At 44.4% G+C, this 16,820-nt stretch overlaps 2 long non-coding RNA genes across 2 annotated transcripts in view; both read left to right on the forward strand.

The window, feature by feature from the left end:
• The window catches only part of LOC109313163, a 16,625-nt gene extending 9,796 nt beyond the window's left edge, over positions 1–6,829 (forward strand). Inside the window, exons 2-3 of the long non-coding RNA XR_002101974.1 lie at positions 1,697–1,699; positions 6,818–6,829. This is a non-coding gene — a long non-coding RNA (uncharacterized LOC109313163). The remainder of the gene's footprint in view (positions 1–1,696; positions 1,700–6,817) is intronic.
• Positions 6,830–8,163: 1,334 nt separating this feature from the next.
• Positions 8,164–16,820, forward strand: part of LOC109313162 — a 45,267-nt gene continuing 36,610 nt past the window's right edge. Inside the window, exon 1 of the long non-coding RNA XR_002101973.1 lies at positions 8,164–8,348. This is a non-coding gene — a long non-coding RNA (uncharacterized LOC109313162). The remainder of the gene's footprint in view (positions 8,349–16,820) is intronic.

A 16,820-nucleotide genomic window follows, 5' to 3' on the forward strand; every position in this document is an offset into this window, starting at 1 on the left:
ACACTGGTCAGGCCGCAGCTGGAGTACTGCGTCCAGTTCTGGGCGCCGCACTTCAGGAGGGATGTGGACAGCATGGAGAAGGTCCAGAGGAGGCCACTCGCATGATCCGGGGACAGCAGGGCAGGCCCTACAAGGAGAGGCTACAGGACCTGAACCTGTTCAGCCTTCGCAAGGGAAGGCTGAGGGGGGACCTGGTGGCCATCTATAAACTCACTAGGGGGGACCAGCAGGGTTTGGGAGACACCTTGTTCCCCCGAGCGCCCCCTGGGGTAACAAGCAATAACAGCCACAAGTTGTTATTGAGTAGTTTAGACTAGACATCTGAAGGCGCTACCTCATGGTCAGGGCAGCTAGGAGCTTGAACCGACTTCCAGGGCAAGTGGTGCTGGCTCCTACCCTGGGGTCTTTAAGAGGAGGCTTGACATCTACCTGGCTGGGGTCATTTGAGCCCAGTTTTCTCTCCTGCCCAGGGCAGGGGGTCGGACCTAATGATCTACAAGGTCCCTTCCAACCCTACGTCTATGAACCTATGAAAGTACACCTCTGTCAGCTCCACCTACGTGATATCCCAAAATAAGGTCTTATTCTCAACAAGTGGTGCTGATATTCAAAATGCAGCTGTGTATACTTGGGTCCCTAATGGGTTTCTTGAACTTGACTCCCTCTCATCAGGACTTAGGCACACCAAAGGACTTCTCAATCTTGGACTCCTCTTAGTGCAGATGCTCTGAGAAGCTTCTTGGCTCTATCTCCACTTTTTTACAGGGGAAGGTGAAGAAGTAAGTGGTAAGATCCACCCATTAACTAACCCTAAAATGAGGGATCACTCTTCTTAAATACTTTGATGAGCAATAATTTGATGAGCAACTGACAGTGAGTCAATCTTAGCAATAATGTTGATTGTTCATCAGCTCTTGAGTGGGGAAGCTCATGCCTCTCAGAGCTTCTATTTCAGGCTTACTTTATTGCTGCATCATCTGTATTCAGTTCGTACTTTCAAGATATACTTTACAACTCTCACCAGCTAGGGATTTACTCTATTAAATGAAAGCTGTGTAGAAATAAAGCCACTAGCCTGAGAGAAGTGTTGGTCTGTCATGACCCAAGCCAATTTTGTGTCCTTCTCCTATATAATTTCTTGTATCTGGTTATCAGCACAGGGCAAAATTATAGGGTTTAGAAGAGATTATGAAGGAGAACCCTGTGTTCCCCTTCCTCAGCTCCCATCCCACAGCCATCACTGTATTAAAGGAGCAAATGAAATGAAAAAGTGGGTATTGGAAGGAGGGAGGAAGCAATCAGTCCAAGTGGCCTACAGCTCACATGCTAACTTTTAGGAAAGGAACTCTGGAGTATTTAATAGGTACAAGTAGTTATGACCATGGAAGTCATAGCAAAACATTAAATAAAGCAGCCATTTTCCACATGCATATTTAATAGTTAGCATGTCTAACTATGTATCCCTGCCATCTCCAGAGGCCACTGTCTTTGCCATCAGGACAACTGTAATTTGCTCCATTAAGAAAACCATGCTTCCTAGACCACAGGCAATGCATTCCCAGCAAGTCACGGATATAGAACCTTGATCTGATAATGCATGGGGCTTTACCATATTACAGGCTTAGCCTTCTGATCCTTTTCATGTGCTCCAAATAATCTCTGGCATAAGGTCATTCCTGAATCTCAGCTACTTCAGTGTGTGTGTGTGGAGGTGAGTGCATGTATGCAGACACACACATGCACAAATAAGGTAGATCCTGGAAATCTATGTTGCCTTCCCAGGGATCCTTGGTAAGCCACTTCAAAATGTTTAGCTATTATGCCAATGAATGCTTTCGCACAATTTTAGCTGTGACTTGAGGATAATGATGTCATGACTTCTTCACAGGGGGCCTGTGAGGCTAATTAGTGATTGGAAAGCGCTTTAGGATCCTCAGATGGGAAGTACTAGCAAAGGACAAAAGATTTTTATTCATCCAAAAAGGTTTTTACTTTATTTGCACTGTGTAACTGGGGAGTTCCAAAAGCTCGTTCTATTTCCCAGCATGCAAAGCCTTCTGATTCTGCATAACATCATCTCAAACCACACGTCTAAAAGGAGATAAGGATGAAGTCATCTTTGTTGCTGTCAGCTGTGGAGAAAAGCAGCAGAGTATGCCAGGAGGTTATCCTAATTGCTTACAAAAATAACCCGCTGTGGTATGTGAACTGATTGTGGCAGGCTCAGAAGATGGTTCCCTTCCTATGTATTTGTGTATTAGTTGTCTGGAACGAGCAAAAATCAAAGCCCTCAAAATTAAATTTCATTTGGACAATTTTTAGAGGAAGTGTGTCATCCCTGACCAAATCTTTTTGGAAGCAGCTCACTGCATTTCTTCGTGCAGCAAATCTGGCAAGAGGATGTCACTCAAGCTTGTAAATCAGTACTCTTTCCATTAATCTCTAGGGTCTCTCTGCATGATAATGAAAGCATGGAAATCTCTTCCACGTTCACTTTAAAAGATGATGATTTGTCTGTTTCTTTACAGATGACAGTTCCTGCATACAGGTTATAACTGGAAACTTCTTTAAACTTTTGGTGTGTTTTAGATAAACACTTAGCATGTTGGAATTACTTCTTGTAAAGAGCTGGGTCAACATGCACGGTCAGGCTTATGATTTTAAAATGATAGATGTGTGTGCTATTTGGATCAGAATTGCTCTGACCAGTATACGTAGCTATGCAGAGTGCTGTGCCTTGCATTGCATAAGTTTCAGATATATTGAGATGCCGGAGTTTTCTTGGTAAAATACCGCATAAATCGCTGCCTTCCCTGCTACTCATAATCATGGGATATGCCTTTTGTAATGAGTTTAGTCATCCTCATTGCTAATGACTGTATTTTGATGAGCTCTCCTGGGTATAACTAGTGGTAGAATTTTCACTGGGGAGAACTGTTTTTCCAGTTGTCTATTGCAGACACAGGTATGTTGTTGACTGAACTATGTTCAACATCTAGTCCTTACCTCCTGTTTTGAAAGGCTCCCTTAAGTTATCCATCTCTACAGAATATTAATCTTCCATCACTGCATGGCAGTAGCCACTATTGACCACAGTTATTCTTCAGTTGGACACAGTTTAATGGTTTCCACATAGTTAGGATGTTTTATAATGGCTGGCAAACTTTCCAAGTACAAACTCTATAATTGTCACAGGGTTCTCAAATTAGTTTCACTAGGGCATAGCCTAATAGCACACTTTAGATATAGGTATTACATTACTATTAGTGTCTTAATGCCAGTACATGTTGTTTGTCCACAGGTCTCTAATGATCTGTTAGTTTGTTTAACTGGGGTTCTTCCCAATCTTTTCTAGAAACCTGGTAGAGATCTACAAAATTTAAACTCTCAGCCTCTTGCGTTGTTCTCATACCATAGCGATTTCTTTTTCCCAACCACTTGTGTTCATTATTTTAAACTTTGCAGCTTTCCTGATTGCATGTGCCATGACTACATGGTTAGCACCAGGCTCTTGTGCTGCTTAGACTCCCGCATTTCTATCATGTAATACAGATACATGAATCATTCTACTTGTGATGCACTCAGAGGAGCATTTTGGTCTTCACGGCCATTACTGACGCTGATGAAACTTACATAATGTATTTTTCTAGGTCTGAATCTTTAACAGCTTGAGTAACTGTTTTCTTTCTCATCCCCACAATGAGTGTGCAAGTGTGTGAGTCACTGTTATTTTGATTTTTTAAAAAGATGTAATCTCTGTCTTTCCGCTTGTATGTGACCTGTAAATTATTTCAGAACATTTTAGTTGATGGTCTTGTCCAAACAGGAGCCTTTCAAATCACGTCAGTAGCCTCTGTATCAGGAGTATTGCTTCTTGAAGCTGCTGTAATTCAGACTATTGATAAAACAGTTACCGAAACACATTTGTATCTATCTAACACTTAGAAATTATACTGACCTATTCCTCCTAATTATTTAGAAAGGCAGTAATAAAACAAAACTTATCAAACAATCCTTGGGGTTGCTGACTCATGTTAGAGCAGCCTTAGGACTGCTCTAATGCGTGCAGATGTTAACAACCCCAGAGCAATTCTTACCCTGCTGAGGGATCACCACACCAGAACACAGTTCAGTTGTGCCTTTCTACTGTCCCGTACACTCCCAAATAAATACCCGATTCTGAGAATAATATGCTATTAGTAGGCAGTGATTATTCTGATTGTGGTTGCTTTTCGATCTCTTTGTGCTGACAAAGCATTGTGTGTTGTCTGTGTGAAGGCTTAGGACAGGGGCAGGCAATTATTTCAGGCGGAGGGCCTCTTACTGAGTTTTGGCAAGTTATCAAGGGCCACATGACAGGCAGCCAGGGGCAGATAAATATTAATTTTCTAAATTTTTTAGGGGCCCAGCGGGCCAGATAGAATGGCCTGGTGGGCTGCATCTGGCCTGCAGGCCACATTTTGCCCACCCCTGGCTTAGGATCTGGTCTTTAAAGGAGACCATGTAGGACACAAAGATGCAAATAGGATTTGGGGTTCTTAGCTCAGATTTCTACATATTCTGATCTCACTTTAGAAGCAAACCAAAGCCAAATCAATTTGTACCGCAAGCCATACGCAGAGTCATGTATAAACATAGCTCTTTGTCATTTTCCTTAATGTGTTCATTTTGCTCCATGACAGGTTTCACTCCTCAAAGCCAATGCCCTCTCATTGACACTTGCACTGAAGTTATCAAGTTATCAAATTATTTGAAGTTATCAAATAAGTCATTATTACAGGAGTAGGAAAGATATTATAGTCCTCATGAAATGGTGTTGGATTGGGAGTCAGGAACTTCCAGAAAAACTGCCTGTGCCAGTGACTTGCTGGGTCGCCTTTGACAAGTCCCTTAATCTGTGTCCCTATTTGTAAAATGGGACAACACCATGAGGCTCAATTAATCTCTGTGGGCAGCTTGAAGGTACTGTATATAGTTTTATGCAAGGGTTTTTTTATATTTATTAACCACTTCTTGTCATAAGTCCACAATTATGAATGGCTTCACTCCAATAGAAAAAGCAGCAGTTCTGGAAGAGGATGGTCCTTATGGAAAACAATGAGGCCAGATCTTCAGGTGGCCTCATTGTGGACTGCAGAGTTTGCATGGTTATGCCAAGCTCAAACGAGGTGGGAACCCTGCTCAAATATCTTCAGTGACAGCGGTGATATTAAAATCACAGAGTCATAGGATCAAAGAAAATTAGGGTTAGAAGGCACATCAGGATGTCATCGAGTCTCAAAGCATGATTATCCTCAACTAGATCATCTCAGCCAAGGCTTTGTCTAGCTGAGTCTTAAAAACCTCCAAGGATGGAGGAGATTCCACAATCTCTCTGGGTAACCTACTCCAGTGCTTTACTACCCTCCTAGTGAGAAAGCTCTGCCTAATACAGGGGCGGGCAATTATTTTGGGCGGAAAGCCACTTACTGAGTTTTGGCGAGCCATCGAGGACCACATGACAGGCAGCCCAGGGCAGATAAATATTAATTTTCTAAATTTTTTACGGGCTCCGAGGGCCAGATAGAATGACCTAGCAGGCCACATTTGCTCCCCGGCCCATCTTCTTTGGGACATGCATCAGGTAGTTGAAGGCTGCTATTAAATCCCATCTCCGTCTTCTCTTCTGCAGAGTAAATAAGCCCAGTTCCCTCAACCTCTCCTCATAAGGCCTGTGCTGCAGTCCCTAACCGTTTTTGTTGCCATCCGCTGGACTTTCTCCAATCTGTCTACATCCTTTCTGTATGGGGGCGCCCCAAACATGACACTACTCCAGTGTGGCCTCATCAGTACTGAATAGAGGGAATAATCACGTCCCTCGATCTGCTGGCAATGCTTCTACTAATGCTGCCCAGGATGCTGTTAGCCTTCTTTCCAACAAGGGCACACCATTGGCTCATCTTCAGCTTATTTTCCACTAACCCCCAGGTCTTTTCTGCAGATCTGCTGCCCAGCCAGTCAGCCCCCAGCCTGTTCTGGTGCTCGGGATTGTTTCTTCCTAAGTGCAGGACTTTGCACTTGTCGTTGTTGAACCTCATGAGATTTCTTTTGGTCCAATCCTTATATTTGTCAAAGTCTCTATGAATCCTAACTAGCCCTGTCTTCCAGCCTATCCGCTATTCCCTTCCGCTTGGTGTCATCCATGAGCTTGCTGAGGGCACACTCCCCATCCCATCTTTCAGGTCATTGATAAAGATATTGAACAGAACTGGACCCAAGACCGACCCCTGGGGCACTCCATTTGATGCTGACTGCCAGCTAAACATTGAGCCATTGATTATTACTCTTTGAGCTCAATACTAGGAACACATTGGGCAAAGTCATTTCTCTTTACTAGAGATCATTATTCACTCTTTTCCCAGTATCCCAAAGCCTGTGACTTCTAACTGTCCAAGATGTCATTCTGAGGTGGGGAAAGAGTTAACATTTCCCACACATTCTTTTAATTATATCAATCCTCCTGGCATCAAAGCTGACTTTTAGATGCTAGATTTTTGTAGCAATGCCAAGAAGCATTTAACATGTTGCAGTTGCTGCTTCTGTTGTTGTAATTTTTGAAAAAAGAGGGGGGAAAACAGTTCCCCCATGTGCCTCTACTTAAGATACTGTTTTTCTTTGAGGAATGAGTTCACATGATCATAAAGATGCCAGAGATAAATCCCTTCCCATGTTTTGTATTTGCAAAATCGAATTATTATTATGCCAAGGTTGATAGCTTGAACTGCTGTATCGTTTGACTTTTCCAAATCTCTTTTTCCTTCTATTCACAAACCTGAAGAGAATCAGAAGATAAAAGGTAGCTCCTTCAACTTTTTAGAAAGCTTCACCAGCCAAAGGTTCTTGACCACGTGATCGATATAAATATTTTCCCCACAGCTTGTTTGTTTTTTCAAAGTTGGCCAGGACCCAGGCTGTGAGTTCCAGAAATGGTTAAGATAACAAATGTGGACAGCAACATCCAAAGACGTTTCAAAGAGCCGTATTTTAAAAACTCAATTGTACCATTTTGGGGCTTTGTACAAATACCAGATTATCCACATCTCCTATCTGATCTGTTGCATGGTAATTAGTAATGATGCTATCTATGACCAAGATACTAAAAATAAATGCTTAAGGTTAGACTTCAAATTCAGTCAGGCATCTATTTCAGAAGAAGCTGAGCCCTTAATTCATTCCACTGCTTTCAGTAGTCAATCACAGTTTGTTAACATTATTTATATTAATATCTATAAATAAATTCCCTCTCGGAGTGGTACAAAGCAATCTCCAAACGCTTTCATCTCCATTCCGTTTTTTCCACCTCTTTCCCTAATATGGTTTGGGTATTTTTTTATTTACACACACGCACATGCACTCACACACACACACACACTCCCCCTCTTCCTCTCCTTCAAACTAGCTGGCCTAGCTTAAAATTTTTTTAGGCATGTGTTCATGAGAAACAAAATCAGCCTGTTGCAAAATGCTTATTGAATTGTATCATATGTAGCCCGCTAACTGAGCGCTCCAGCATGCTTGATGTATGCTGTTCTAAACGTATGCTTCAGATTCTGGGCAAGAGAAAAGGATTGGAAAATTTGCAGAGCCCCCTTCCTTTTCTGTGGAAGTCTGAGGGTGGTTGGAGTCAGAGGCAGTTAGGATGGATGAGGCTTTAGGAATCACATTTTTCAAGCTCTTGTTCTGAAGTACAATTGGGGTTTTTTTAGCATGGGAAATTCAATCCTGAGATTAGGGATTTCAGGGATACGCAAGTTGCCTACATTTCTATGAATTATTTTACTTTTTAGTTATTACAAAATCTCTCTCTTCCGAGCCTTGAGACTCAGGGTGTGGATCACTGCATTCCAGTGTATACAAGTGTTTTTCCCATCCCCAAGTATTTTATTAAATTTCCTGGGAATCTAATCACACAATACCCAACTTCAGTCTTCATCTTCATTGGCGTCATTACTTGGAAGAGGCAGAAGCAACTATTCTCCCATGACCAGCGTTGGGCAAGACGGGTAATAAAACTAAGTGTTCATGGCATTGCTACATTTGTTATGTGCAAGCTGATGACAGTTTTTTATAGCCTCATCCCAAAACCACCAGTGGTCAGTCTTCCGTGGCGGGGGGTGAAGGGAGGGTTGTGTTCTCGGGTGCAGATCATGCCCAAGCCCACTCAGCTTTTGCCAAACATTCACATGTAAAAAGATTCAAAGACGAGGTTTTCTTTCTGGCCACAATTTTGCAAGATTGAAAAAGTTCATTGAAAACAAAAACAGGACATCCTGCCAGCTTCTGCCTCCATTGACATTTCAGGGTCTGAAGTAAAGTATTTTTTGTACTACTGTAAATAGCTGTATTATCAGTTTGCTGTCCTTGTGAAATACAGCCACACTTGGTCCGCAGAATCCAGAGGGGTGAATCTACATTTAAATTAAAAATGATCAACATTTGCACCTGACGTGACTAAATTAGTTACTTGGGTTTGTAGGATGTGATTCAAAGATGGCTGACTACAATGGGCATTGGACCAGCTCAGTAATGCAGTTATTGATGTCATGGATAAAATGTGCCTGCCAGGGGTAGAGATGACTTTACTTTTTGCCAATGTGCATTTCTGCTTAACTCCCAAGATGACTCTGCTTCTTATTAATGTGCCTTTCTCCTTTTTTCTTACTCCTTGCACGTCATTTTATGTGTCATGTAACCAACAGAAATTGGAAAAAGTCGTGATGTACATGAATGGATTTCAGAAGTCTTAACTGGGTGACATAATTGAAGAACTGAAGTACAGGAGTATAGGCTGAGAAAAATAAGGCTTTACTAAAATAGGGCATCCTTGACTAGAAGAAATAATAGAAAACACATGTCTTTTCATTACACTTCTTGAGTTTTAAAATCACTTATAGGTGTTACCTCTGGGTAGAACAGATCTCTAAGATATTAATTTTAGTGAAGAAAAAAACAGGAAGCATTGTGGTTAATAATGAATGTAAGTGATCATGATAATCTGTGCTCAGATTTCTGTCCATAGCTGTTACAATTCTGTTGCCATTTGGAGCTGAGGCAGCTGCTAAGATGGGGCTTAAGAAGGGAGTCATTATTGACTGTCCTTAACATCGATACAATAGCATATCCTTTGCCAGGCAGGTGATCTGCTAGCATTACAGTAACAGCTGACACTTGAACACATAGGACAAAGCTATCAAATTCCTTTTCCTTTTAAAATTAATTTTATATAATAGCAAGTAAAAATGCCACATCCAGCTAATTTCTACTCCCTCTTCTTTCGGTTCCATTGCAATATTTGCCCTTGTGGGGGACCAAGGGATTCTTCTGACAGGTTAGCAACGTTCCCTTCATGTGTACAAGTTAACAAGGAGACCATGATCGCAGAGCTGGGAGCCAGCTGCTATCAAAATTAAAATAGATCTAATTCAAAGCACTCCTTCAGGGCTTGTCTGACACACAGAAGTCAGTGTGAGGGTGTGACTTCAAGTAGGCAGGATCAGCAGCTTACTCCACTGTGTACTAATATCCTCGCACAGACAAGGCCCAGAGGCTGGGACTGCCAGTGTTCAGTGAACAATAAGCATCAGGGTGTGTGGACTCCCCCATGTCTAACCACACCTCTTCGACATACGCTGCTGCAGTGTGAAGCCTTCCTTCCGGGTTCAGCTTGTATTCCAGTGAAAGGCATACCTTGGGCTTTTCCTGATAAAATGTAACAAGTTGTTTATTTTCTCCTTTGCCCTGAAAATGCAGTGGGGAATTTCCCTTGTTCCACATGTTGTTCCTTATTACTTTTACACAGCTCCTTGCTAAGAAAAGGAGGGTGCAGCTGGCATGGTGTTGTGAGGACTCTGGAACGTCTTCTCAGCCTGATCCAGTAGGGTGCAAGTGTAGTTAGTGACCTTCTGGGCATGCTGCAAAAGCAAGGGGGCTGAGTATTTGCTTCCCATAGCAATGAAGGGCTACAAAGGAATTTGTGTGGGTGGCTGGCTGCATTTCAATCAATGCCTTAATGCTGCTGTGATTTAGCTGTATTTTTAATGATGTGTTCGGGTGCCTAGAGGGTGGAATAGATGGCTTTTTAGTTCCTATTTAAATGGAAATAAATAATTTTTGTTTCTCAATTATTCTACTGGGCAGTCATTTATTCAGGAGGCACACAGTGCTCTCCTTTTACTGACAGGTCTTTCCAAGTGTAGCAGCCCACAGGCCTAGAGTAATTAGGGTGTATTCTAGCCAGAATAATATAAAAATAGCATGGGGCTCATTGAAGGGATTAAAATCCGGCTAATTGATAGTCTCAACATGTAATTACGGATGAGGTATCATCAGTAAGTGGTTCTGTTTCTAGGACAGTCCTCCAAGGACCAGCTCTTGGCCCCATACTGTTTAATATTTTTATCGAATTTATTACTAAGACAGTTTGTAGATGATGCAAAGACTGAAGGAGTGGTGAGTAATGAAAAGGATAAGGCATTAGTACAGTGTTGTCTTAATTATTTCATAAACAAGTTGCAAGCAAACAATCTCTGCTGTAATACAGACAAATGTATTGCCAAAAAAATATGAGAGTTTGTAACAGGGGGCCTTCCTGGGGCCGGTTAGAAGTCGGCCCGCCCACCTGTTTCTGGGCTAACCACCTGCCTCTTTTGTCTGCCATGCCTTGCTGGAAAATTATTAAGATATTACCCACGTGGGAGGCTGCCCCTTTCCTGCCCCAATGCCAGAGGCCATTATCTGTGGCTGTAAGCCTCCCCTACACCGCAGACCATGCCTCTCAGATGGCATCTAAGTTCTTAACATCTTCAGCCCCACACTGGGCCCCATAACCCTCTAATCTGGACCTCAACTAGATCCCCCTAATCAGGTGGGCTAGTACACTCTCATTCTGGGCTGCCTAGCTCCCTGAACTCTTCCCCCTCTCAGGTGTGGCCCTCCCTGGGACCTTTGGACACACAGGCCCTGGCCTCACCTCTAAGGCCAGTTGGAACCCCAGGCCCTTGGCTCTGGGCATCCCTTGCAGTGGGCCCCTGGACCTTTTGACCCTTCTGGTCCTGGCCCCAGCATTGACCAGTCAAGAGTGCCTCAAGTCAGGCTTCTGGGCAACTAGCCCACTCTCTCTAACACAGGTTCATCTTCTTGGGTCCTACTATGTGGTTACCCACCTGGTTGTGGGAGCTGGGGTTATTAAGGTGCCCCAACCTGCCTTTCACTGGGGAAGTAACTGGCCTGGCATTTCTTGGGAGCTCCCATGCCACCAGGAGCCCCACCAGGCCACCTATGCCCGGCAAGGTGCAGTTTTAGATCATGCCCAGGACCAGGAGCCTCCAAACCATCCCCATAAGCTCCTGCCTTCACCTCCAAGATCTTCCTGGAGCAGCAGAGCTCAGCAGGGAGATGTTTCTTCCTTGCTGGCTGTTCACAAACTGCTCCCCTTTCAGCACAGGGAGTTGGGTATTAAAATGGTCATCCTCATCAGGCACCTGCCCTCTCCCTGGGTTGTAAGGTTCGCCACAGGGTTGTAATGTATATATTCATAGATTCATAGATTATAGAGTCAGAAGAGATGCAATGGATCATTGTGTCCGATCCCCTGTCCCTGGCAGGAAAGAGAGCCAAGGTCAGATGACCCCAGCCAGGTAACTGTCAAGCCTCCGCTTGAAGACCTCCAAGTTAGATGATAGTACCACCTCCCTTGGAAGCCCATTCCAGACTCTGGCTACCCTTACTTTAAAAAATTTCTTCCTAATGTCTAACCAATATCTGTTCTCCACTAGTTTGTACCCGCTATTCCTAGTTACTCCCTGGGGCACTGTGGTAAACAGCGCATCCCCAATTCCCTGCTGTCCTCCCCTGATAAACTTATAGGTGGCTACAAGGTCACCCCTCAGACATCTTTTATAAAGGGTGAAGAGATCCAGATCTCTCAGCCTCTCCTCATAGAGTCTTTCACAGAGACCACTAATCATGCAAGTGGCCCTCCTCTGAATGCTCTCCAGATTCTCTGTGTACCTCTTGAAGCGCAGCGCCCAAAACTGGACACAATACTGTGGCCTGACTAATGCCGCATAGAGGGGAAGCATCACCTCCCTCAATCTGTTGGCCATGCATCTGCTAATACACGACAAGGTGCGATTGGCTTTGTTGATGGCATCGTTACACTGCTGGCTCATGTTCATCTTGGAGTCAACTATGACTCCAAGACTTTTCTCAGCCTCTGAGCTGCTGAGGAGGTCATCCCCCAACCTGTAGGTGTGCTGGGGATTCCTCCTTCCTAGGTGAAGTACCGTACTTTCATCTTAATTGAATTTCATCCTATTTCATTCTGCCCATTGATCTAACCTGTCCAGGTTGGCCTGTATCTGCTCCCTGCCCTCCAGTGTATTAACTTTGTCCCATAACTTGGTATCTTGTGCGAACCTGGAGTGGGTGCCCTCCACACCCTCGTCCAAATCACGGATGAAGATATTAAATAACACTGCTCCAAGGACCAAACCCTGTGGGACCCCACTGCCCACCTCCTTCCAGGCTGAGAATGACCTGTCCACCACCACTCTCTGGGTGCGGTCCCTAAGCCAGTTAGCTACCCACCTGACTGTGTAGGCATCCACTCCACAGCCCATTAGCTTCCCTTATGAGAATAGGATGCAAGACTGTGTCGAAGGCCTTCCTAAAATCCAGGTAGATGACATTGGCCTCAGCTCCCATGTCAAGGTAGTGTGTGACCTGGTCATAAAAGGCTATAAGGTTTGTTCAGCAGGATCAACCTGCGATGAACCCATGCTGGTTTCCTTTTAGCATCATTTCCCCTGCTGAGCCTTCACAAATGCACTCTTTGAGGATTTTTTCCAATATTTTTCCAAGGATAGAGGTAAGACCAACTGGCCTAAAGTTACCCAGCTCATCCCTTCTCCCTTCTTAAAAATGGGCACTACGTTGGCCCTTTTCCAGTCCTCAGGGACCTGGCCAGAGCACCATGAGAGCTCAAACAGCTGTGCCAGCGGCTCACCAATGACACTGGCCAATTCCTTCAGCACCCGTGGATGGAGGTCATCCGGGCTGGCTGACTTGTACCCAACCAGCCCTTCCAAGTGCTCTTTAACTAAATTAGCACTATCCTTTGCGCGGTCTGGTGACTTTTGGATATCTGTCTATGCTCAAGGTGGGGGAATTGTCTTGGTCAGTATTAAGGAATACTGAAGCAAAGAACTCATTGAAGAGCTCTGCCTTTTTCTCTGCGTCAACCACCAACTGACCTGAATCTGCTGAACAGGTCAGAATGTGACACTAACTGAAAGGGCTCCAGAGAAAGGACTGCGGAGAAGAGGAGGGAGGTTATTTTTTCATTTCTATTTAGAGCCGGTACAGCTGATATTAAAATTAAGTGCTCAGTTCTGGGGTCTATGCTGAAGGAAGAATGCGGGGAATTTGAAAAGGCTCAGAAAATGGCTACAAGAAGAGTTAAAGGTTTGGAAACCATGCCTTATAGTAAAGAGATGTGTGGGCCTTGTTCTTTTAAGAAAGAAGGCGAAGAGCTAGTTTGATCCCAATCTCTAGGTACCTATATGGGGAACAGAAGCATGGTACTAGAGGACTCTTCAGCCTGACAGACAGAGGTACAACTGGTTTAATGGCTGGAAGCTGGAAAAAGAAAGTCACACCAAAAAAGAGAAGCAGCCAATTACCCTGTTGCTCATAAAACCTGCAGCTGTGTCACTCTGCCTAGCCTGCAGGGCTCCCTGGTCAGGCTGCTTCAGCCCTTAAAGGAGCAGGCATACCTTAGTGCCCTGCTACACCCTTCATTTGGCAGACTCCTCTGTACAGTTGCATCATGCCCCTGCAGTTTGATGTCATGCCTGCTTTGTCTGTTGCTTCATCTAGCAAAACCTCTTTTCATTTCCACAGAGAGGGGTATGCTGCTGCCAGACTTATGAGTGGGGATGGGGAAAAACTCGTCTCTCTAAAGCAAGCATGTATTGAACACACCAATTTGCAAAGCATACAACAGGCAACTATCAAAAATCTTCACCTACGTTAAGATACAGCCCAGTAAAACACAGCATACACAACTTAAAACACAGAAGACAAGAGAAAGCCTTGCATTAGTCTTATTAATCATGAGAGCACAGTGTCTCCTTACAGCCAGGCATTCAGAAAGGTTTTGTTTAGGTTTTACAGGTTCTGCTTTAATGTAAATGTAATGTAATAATAATGTAAATGTAGCTCTCTGCATTCTTGGGTCTGCAACTTCCAGCCAGAAGCTGTCTGCAACTTCCCTTAACTCCATCTTCAGCACATGTGTGTAACGATTGTCAGGTCTTTGCCAACACTTCCCACCTCTCAGTCTGGTCCTCCAAGTCTTAGCTCTGGACTCACAGGTGCAGATCTTGGATCTGCACACAGGGGACTAGTTTGCCTCTCTCCCCCACTCCAGGACCACTGTGAAATTAATCCCCTCCCTGGCTGCAGGCAAGCTAGACAGAGGGAGGAATTAACTCTGTCTCTGCCTGGCTGCCTGAAAACCAAGGATGTCCACAAGGTTTACCAGCAGAGGAGAGAGGGGATGGAGGGAGGAATTTGCCTCAGGGGCCATGACAGGCCAGTGTCTGGCCATGCCCCACCCTTGTTCCAGCTAGAGAGCAGAGGAGAGAGCCCAGCCCAGAGAGCATGCTGGTATACTGGGGGTGTCTGATTTAACTTAAATCAACCAGGGATCTGGGACAGACATTGCATAAACTGGTTTAAGCCAAATCTGTTATGTCTGATACTACATTCTGTTACAGGATCTTTCCCTGGCCGGGCTTACCACAGATCACGAATAGGCAGGAGAACAGTGAACAGGCTTGGTAGCTTTTATTACTGAATATCAACGTAGCCGCGCAGCGGCTAGAACTCCCCACGCCTCACGCGCCCTAATGGTGCACGAGACTGATGAACCTGGCTGGTGAGTGGTTCTGGGGGTTCAGATCGCCGGGATCAGGCGGGTCTCTGCGTCCTCCTTTGGTTGGCCACACCGAAGGCCGAGCCGTGTCCGTATTAATCTGCCGTGAATCGTTCCGAGTCCGTTGGATGCAGAAAGGACCCTGATGATCAGGTGCAGGCTCCTTTTATAGCTTAGGTGTCGTGCAGTTGTTAGAAATATTATTAGGAATGCATAATGAATAGAGTGTTGTTAGAACTGCACAGTTTGCATCTCGTACCTGATAAGCAGAAACACTACCAAGGACCCTTTGTGCTAAAGTATCACTCCCTTGCCAATCTGTCAGCCTTTCTTACACTAAATCACACACCCCTCTGCCTTTCTCATGCAGATTACAGAAGCTGTAATTCAATTGACTGTGTCCTTGAAAGAGAGAAGGATTTCAACTTTTGGTGACCTAGGGGCTTTTCTGAGCGTGCGTAATTAGCTGATGCATATATGCCTATCCGCCCCACATACTTAAGTAGTTAATTATAATGAACATGCGACGTATGAAGTGACGTATTTACATATATGTTTGTATGAACCGGAAATAAGTTGTAAGAGTTCCTGTTTCTGCACACGTGCCCAGGAGAAGGAGATAAAAGCCAGCTGAGAGTTTTCCTCGGGGGTGGAGTGGTCCTTTGTCTCCACTCCAACCCTATTTGCAAATATACCTTTTGTGTTGCTAATAGTGTGTGCCTGAGGAATTATTATTCGCGAGCCTCCAAAAGAAACGAACCGCGATTTTCGCATCGCAGTGGTGTGTTTGTATGAGGCACCTTTCGATAGGCCCATGGCACTGACTGACTGGCGCTGGCCTCCGCCTTGTGGAAAGTTCTAGCTACCGCTTATCTCTTACATTGCTGGCAGAAAAACAACTATGGTCTGCCTAGCAACTGTTACAGAACTCTGCGTAACTTTTCTGATTGGTGAACATGGCCACTTAACAAACATAGTGATCACAACACATTCAACCAGGTTTATCTCAAACTGGTTTCATCCATTTTCAAACTGGTTTATGTGCACTGAATGTCTCTTCTGTTACAGGTTTAAACCAGTTTCTGATCACTTAAACCAGTTTGTGTGTAATGTCTGTCCCTAGCCAATATGCTGGGTGGCCAATGACCTCAGCTGTGAGCATTTTGCTATGAGAGGCAGCCTGTGAACATGAAAATCAGAACGATTTCACACCGCAGCAACATCTGGAGCACCCAGCCCCATATGATGCCCTAAGCAGTAGCTTATACTCAAAGCTTCACTGGCATACTTTCTGTTTTTATCTTCTAGGTATGCTCTTAACACAGCAGTATTGAATTCCTGCCCCCGAGCCCTGAGCTCTTTCTACGGGGTACAGAATGCCCTTGAATTGCAGTTGAGGGCACTGAGCACCTGGAACATGAAGCCTTTGATGCCTGCAGATCATTTTACCATCTGGGCATGAGGCAGAGAAGGTAGGAGTGGTTTCAACAGCTCTAATCCAATCTATCATAGATAGCATCCACAGCTTCATGGGCAGGCAGAAATCCAACCGTGACCACACACATGCACAATCTCTAACGAGTCTAACCAGATAGTACAATACCAGGCCTGGGAGTAGGGCTGAATTTTTTTCCTTGCTGCAGGTGCAGTGCAAGCTAATTCTCCGTAGGACACGTTCAGTGATTCAACAGTAATTTAGAAGATATGTTGGGCATGATTCTGATCCCACAGCAGTGAGACTCAGGAGTCAGTGCGGTGATGTGAGGGGGTTTCCGTTGCTGGGAAACCCATCTAGCTAGGAACAAGAATTGAAACCTAGATCTTCACTGGGCCTTCTGCACAT

The sequence above is a fragment of the Crocodylus porosus genome, unplaced genomic scaffold (assembly GCF_001723895.1).
Source record: "Crocodylus porosus isolate Cpor-Errol unplaced genomic scaffold, CroPor_comp1, whole genome shotgun sequence".
Classification (NCBI taxonomy): domain Eukaryota; kingdom Metazoa; phylum Chordata; order Crocodylia; family Crocodylidae; genus Crocodylus; species Crocodylus porosus.